The following is a 6,000-nucleotide window of genomic DNA, read 5'->3' on the forward strand; positions in this document are numbered from 1 at the left end:
TGGGGGACTCCCTCTCTCACCCAGGCTGGAGTGCACTGGTGCAATCACAGCTCACTGCAGCCTCAAACTCCTAGGCTCGAGGGATCCTCCTTCCTTAGCTTCCCCAGTAGCTAGGACCACAGGTGCAAGCCAGCATGCCTGGCCAATTTCTTATTTTTATTTTTTGTAGAGACAGGGTTTCGCCATGTTGCCCAGGCTGGTCTTGAACTCCTGGCCTCAAAATATCTCCCTGCCTCTGCCTCCCAAAGTGCTGGGATTATAGGTGTGAACCAATGCACCCAGCCATTTCTTCTTTTTTGGTTTAAAAATATTTAATTGATAATGGCCAGGCGTGGTGGCTCACACCTGTAATCCCAGCACTTTGGGAAGCCAATGCGGGTGGATCATGAGGTCAGGAGTTCAAGACCAGCCTGGCCAACATGGTGAAACCCTGTCTCTACTAAAAATACAAAAATTAGCCAGGCGTGGTGGTGCGTGCCTGTAATCCCAGCTACTCAGGAGGCTGAGGCAGGAGAATAGCTCAAAACCGGGAGGCAGAGGTTGCTGTGAGCCGAGATCGTGCCATTGCACTCCAGCCTGGGACAGAGCAAGACTCTGTCTCAAAAAAAAAAAAAAATTAATTGATAAATTAAATTGTATATATTCAAGATGTGTGGTGTGATGAGTTGAAAACCACTGTGTCCTGATTACCATGGTCATACTGATTAACGCATATCCATCACTCCCCATAGTTTCCATTGTACTTTGTCCTGTCTTTGAATTTTATGTAAATAGACTTGATAGTATACATATGCAATGGTCCGAATGTTAGTGTCCCCCCAAAATTCACGTGTTGGAACTTAGTACCCAATGCAATAGTATTAAGAGGTAGGTCCTTTGGGAGGTGATTAAGTTATAAGGTTCTGCGTGTGTGAAGGGATTAGTGCCCTCATAAAAGCAGCTCGAGAGGGCTATGTGCTGTGGCTCATGCCTGTAGTCTCAGAACTTTGGGAGGCTGAGGCAGGCAGATTGCTTGAGCCCAGGAGTTCGAGACTGGCCTGGGCAAACATGGGGAGACCCCGTCTCACTACAAAATATTAGCTGGTTGTGGTGGTGCATTCCTGTGGTCCCAGCTACCCGGGATGCTGAGGTGGAAGGATCACCTGAGCCTCAGAGAATGAGGCTGCAGTGAGCTGTGATTGTACCACTGCACTTCAGCCTGGGTGACAGAGTGAGATCCTGTCTCAACAACAAACAATAACAACCAAATAAATAAATAAAAGAGGTCCCCAGCCTGGCCAACACGGCGAAACCCTGTGTCTACTAAAAATACAAAAATGTGCTAGGTGAGGTGGTGCATGCCTGTGATCCCCAAGGGAAGAGAATCTCTTAAACCCGGAAGCTGAAGCTTGCAGTGAGCTGAGATCATGCCATTGCACTCCGGCTTGGACGACAGAGCTGATCTTGTCTGGAAAAGAAAAAAAGAGACCCGAGTGGAGAAGCTAGCCCCTTTCCACCATGGAAGATACAGCAACAGGGTGGCATTTTTGAAGTAAACTAAGTCCTCGCCAGAGACCGAGTCTGCTGGTGACTTGAACTTGAACTTCCCAGCCCCCAGAACTATGACCAATACATTGATGTTGTTTTATTTATTTATTTATTTTATTTTATTTGAGGCAGAGTTTCACTCTCTCGCCCAGGCTGGAGTGCAGTGGCTTGATCTCAGCTCATTGCAACCTCTGCCTCCCAGGTTCAAGCAATTTTCCTGTCCCAGCCTCCCGAGTAGCTGGGATTACAGGTGCCCACCATTGTGCCCAGCTAATTTTTTGTATTTTTAGTAGAGACAGGGTTTCAACATTTTGGCCAGGCTGGTCTTGAACTCCTAACCTCAGGTGATCCACCCACCTCGGCCTCCCAAACTGCTGGGATTACAAGCGTGAGCCACCATGCCCGGCCTAGTTTTATTATTTGTAGAGATGGGGTCTGGCCATGTTACCCAGGCTGATCTGGAACTCCTGGGCTCAAGTGATCCTCCTGACTTGGCCTCCAAATGTGCTGGGATTATAGGCACCTGGCTTGAAATGTTTGTTTGTTTTGTTTTGTTTTGAGACGGGGGCTTACTCTGTTGCCCAGGCTGGAGTGCAGTGGTGCGATCTCCACCGACTGCAACCTCTGCCTCCCAGGTTTAAGTGATTCTGATGCCTCAGCCTGCTGAGTAGTTGGGATTATAGTCATGCATCACAACACCTTGCCTAGCTAATTTTTGTATTTTTGGTAGAGATGGGGTTTCGCCATGTTGGCCAGGCTGGTCTTGAACTCCTAACCTCAGGTGATCTACCCGCCTTGGCCTCCCAAACTGCTGACATTACAAATGTGAGCCACTACACTGGAGAGATAGGCAGGAACTAGATCACATCAGTCTTTCCCATGCTGGGGAATGCGCTTAGATTTCATCCTAACTCAGATTCTCAGATGCACGGTCACTGGAGGGCTGTACACAGTGTGGCAGGCTGAGTAAATGCCCCCCAGGGATGTCCATGTCTTACTCTCTGGCACCTGTGAAGATGTGACCGTATATGGATGAAGGGACTTTGCGGACGTGATGGAGTGAAGGATTTTAAGATTGATCCTGGATTACCTGGGTGGGCCCAGTGTAACCACAGGTGTCCTCAGGAGAGGTAGAGGAGGTCAGAGAAGCGATGTGACAATGGAAGCAGTCTGGAGAGACGTGACCTGCTTTAGAAACAGAAGGGGCTGCACACTAAGGAATGCAGGCAGCCAGCAGAACGGAAAAAGCAAGAAATGGATTTTCCCATTATTTCACTGGAGCCTCCAAAGGAACCAGCCCTGCTGTCACCTTAATTTTGGCCCCTGATGATTCATTTTGAACTTCTGACCTCTAGAACCATAAGATAATGAATTTGTGTGCGTGCGTGCATGCGTGCATGTGTGTGTGTGTGTGTGTGTGTGTGTTTTGAGACGGAGTCTCACTCGGTCGCCCAGGCTGGAGTGCAGTGGTGTGATCTCGGCTCACTGCAACCTCCGTCTCCCGGGTTCAAGCAATTCTCCTGCCTCAACCTCCCGAGTAGCTGGGATTACAGGCACCTGCCACCACGCCTGGTTAATTTTTGCTTTTTTTTTTGGAGACAAAGTCTCACTCTTGTCCCCCAGGCTGGAGTGTGATGGTGCAATCTCGGCTCACTGCAACCTCCGCCTCCTGGGTTCAAGTGATTCTCATGCCTCAGCCACCTGAGTAGCTGGGATTACAGGCGCCTGCCACCACGCCCGGCTAATTTTTGAATTTTTAGTAGAGATGGGGTTTCACCATGTTGGCCAGGCTGGTCTCGAACTCTTGACCTCAGGTGATTCCCCCCCCCACCACCTCGACTTCCCAGAGTGCTGGGATTACAGCATGAACCACTGCGCCCGGCCAATTTATGGTAATTTCTTACGGCAGCAATGGGAAACTAATATAAGCAGAGAAAGGACATGATCAGATTTATGTTTCAAAATCTATTTCTTGTTGCTATTGCAGAATGGGCTTTAGCGGGATCAGCAGAAGCAGAGAGCCCGGGTGGGTAACTGCAGACGTGTGGGTGGGCAACAAGGTCAGCCCGGATGTGATGGAAGGGGTGCTGCTGGACGGAAGAGCTCAGATCTCAAGAAAATGCTAGGGGAGGCCAGGCGCAGTGGCTCACGCCTGTAATCCCAGCACTTTGGGAGGCCCAGGCAGGTGGATCACGAGGTCAGGAGATCGAGACCATCCTGGCTAACATGGTGAAACCCCCATCTCTACTAAAATATACAAAAAAAATTAGCCGGGCGTGGTGGCGGGTGCCTGTAGTCCCAGCTACTCAGGAGGCTGAGGCAGGAGAATGGCGTGAACCCGGGAGGCGGAGCTTGCAGTGAGCCGAGATTGTGCCACTGCACTCCAGCCTGGGCAACGGAGTGAGACTCTGTCTCAAAAAAAAAGAAAAAAAGAAAAAGAAAATGCTAGCGGCTAGAATTGACTGGGTTTATTGATGAATTGGATATTGTGTGGAAGGGTGCCGTCTAGGAAAGTGACTGCAGCGTGACTCCTGGGGTGATCAGAACTACAATTTCTCCAGCTTCTCTGGGGCCTCACAGAGCCACACTGCGTTTGACAGGATGTTCCCAGGATGCGGGTGTTTTTGTGTGATTAGGCTGGAACTGTTCTCTGGGAAATAAATGCCCTCAGTCTAAAGGGCTTTTACGAGCCAGGGCAGGGGATTAAAGGCGGCTGGGCTGTGGAGAAATCCCAGGGTTAGGAGACAGCTGAGCATGGAGACTTTTAATCTAAACCTTAAACGTTTTTATTTTCCACTCCTTGAACTCAGGGTGTCACTTTAAATACATGTTTGGCAACATCAGCTGTTCTATTTTTCTTTTTAATTATACAAAGCGAGATCCTGGAAATGGCTCAGCCCCAGGCTGGGGGAGGAAAGGGAAGTTTGGCAACGGTGGGAGGCAGAGAAACCAACTAAAAATCTAGTGGATTTGAAATCCTTTTGAGGGAGTGCAGAGGCCAAACTTGGAGCCATCCTGAACTTGGTAAGAGCTGCCCTGACTCAGGATTTCTAAAAGGAGACCGACAGACTCACCAGCTTAGAATGGAGAGAGGACAGATGGACACGTCTCCAAGACAAAAATATCACCGGCCCTAGCACTGTTCCTGTACCTGGAATTTATTCCCAGGCCCTGTCCTGTTAGCTCAGCTCTTTTCATTTCTTTTCTTCTTTCTCTTTCTTTCTTTCCTTCTTTCTCTTTTTCTCTTTTTTTTTCCTCTTTCTCTCTCTCTCTTTTTTTTTTTTTTTTTTTTTTTTTTATTAGAGGCAGGGTTTTACTATGTTGCCCAGGCTGGTCTTAAACTCCTGGGCTCAAGCGATCCTCCCGCCTCAGCCTCCTAAAGTGCTGGGATTACAGGTGTGAGCCACTGTGCCTGGCCCTGTTACCTCCTTTCATCCTCTGAGCAGAAAACAGCTAACTAGGTTGTTCATGACATCTATGGGGTACTCCCTACTGTGTGCCAGCTGCTGGGCTCACCTGCTTACACGCGTTACACTGTTGTAGGCAGTCAGCTATTCTATAAGTAGGTGCTATCATTATCCCCGTTTTCTAGATGGGGAATCTGGAATCTCCAGAGAGAATGGATGAAACCCCCACACCTCAGTGTTGGGCCTGCACTTCTTTGCCCTCGGACCCCTCCCTTGCCTTTCTCTTGCCTTGCTCCAGATCACAGGGTGGCCAACCTGTGGCAGGGTGGCTTCCTGCACAGATAGACCAACTGGAGGCAGTGCCAGGAGCCTGGTGGGTGGGAGGAGCCAGGTGGTGGGAGGAGCCAGGTGGTGGGAGGAGGGGAATCCCAGCTGTTCCTAACCCTCGGCCTCAGGTGGGATCTCCAGCTCCACCTCCCACCAGACAGGTCCACTGTGGCTCTGGCTTCTGCCTGAGGACTCCAGTCCCTCTTCGGTACCAGAAACACCACCCCCTGCCTCTGTTCCTCCAACCCCAGGGTGATAGCAGTCCTCCTGCTGGGGCTAACCTGGGGGCTGCCCCTCCCCTGCCTGCCTTTTCCCGTAAGTCTTCCATTACCCCTGGAGCAATTCTCAGGATAAATGCTCTTAGTGTGGTAACTGTTTATCCTGGTCAGATTCTCACAGATATACTACCTTCGCTAAAGACTCACAGATCAGCCAATTCATTCAATCTGGAAGGCAGCAATCCTCTTTCTCTGAGCACAGCACATCCCACGAGAGGGAAGGTTGGAGCCACCATTTACTGAGCACTGTGCTAATTGCCAGACAACTGTTCTTTCGTGGAACACTCATAACAACCTCTTTGCCAAGTCCCATCAATATTCCCCTTTCACAGATGGGGCTCAGAGAGGCTGGGGTGCTTGCCCAAAGTGGCACAGTTACAAACTGACAAAACTGGGATTCAAATCCAAGAGTGCCTAGCTCCAAACTCTGCATGATGATCTAATCTCATCTGAACACACTT

The sequence above is a fragment of the Symphalangus syndactylus genome, chromosome 13, assembly GCF_028878055.3.
Source record: "Symphalangus syndactylus isolate Jambi chromosome 13, NHGRI_mSymSyn1-v2.1_pri, whole genome shotgun sequence".
NCBI lineage: Eukaryota > Metazoa > Chordata > Mammalia > Primates > Hylobatidae > Symphalangus > Symphalangus syndactylus.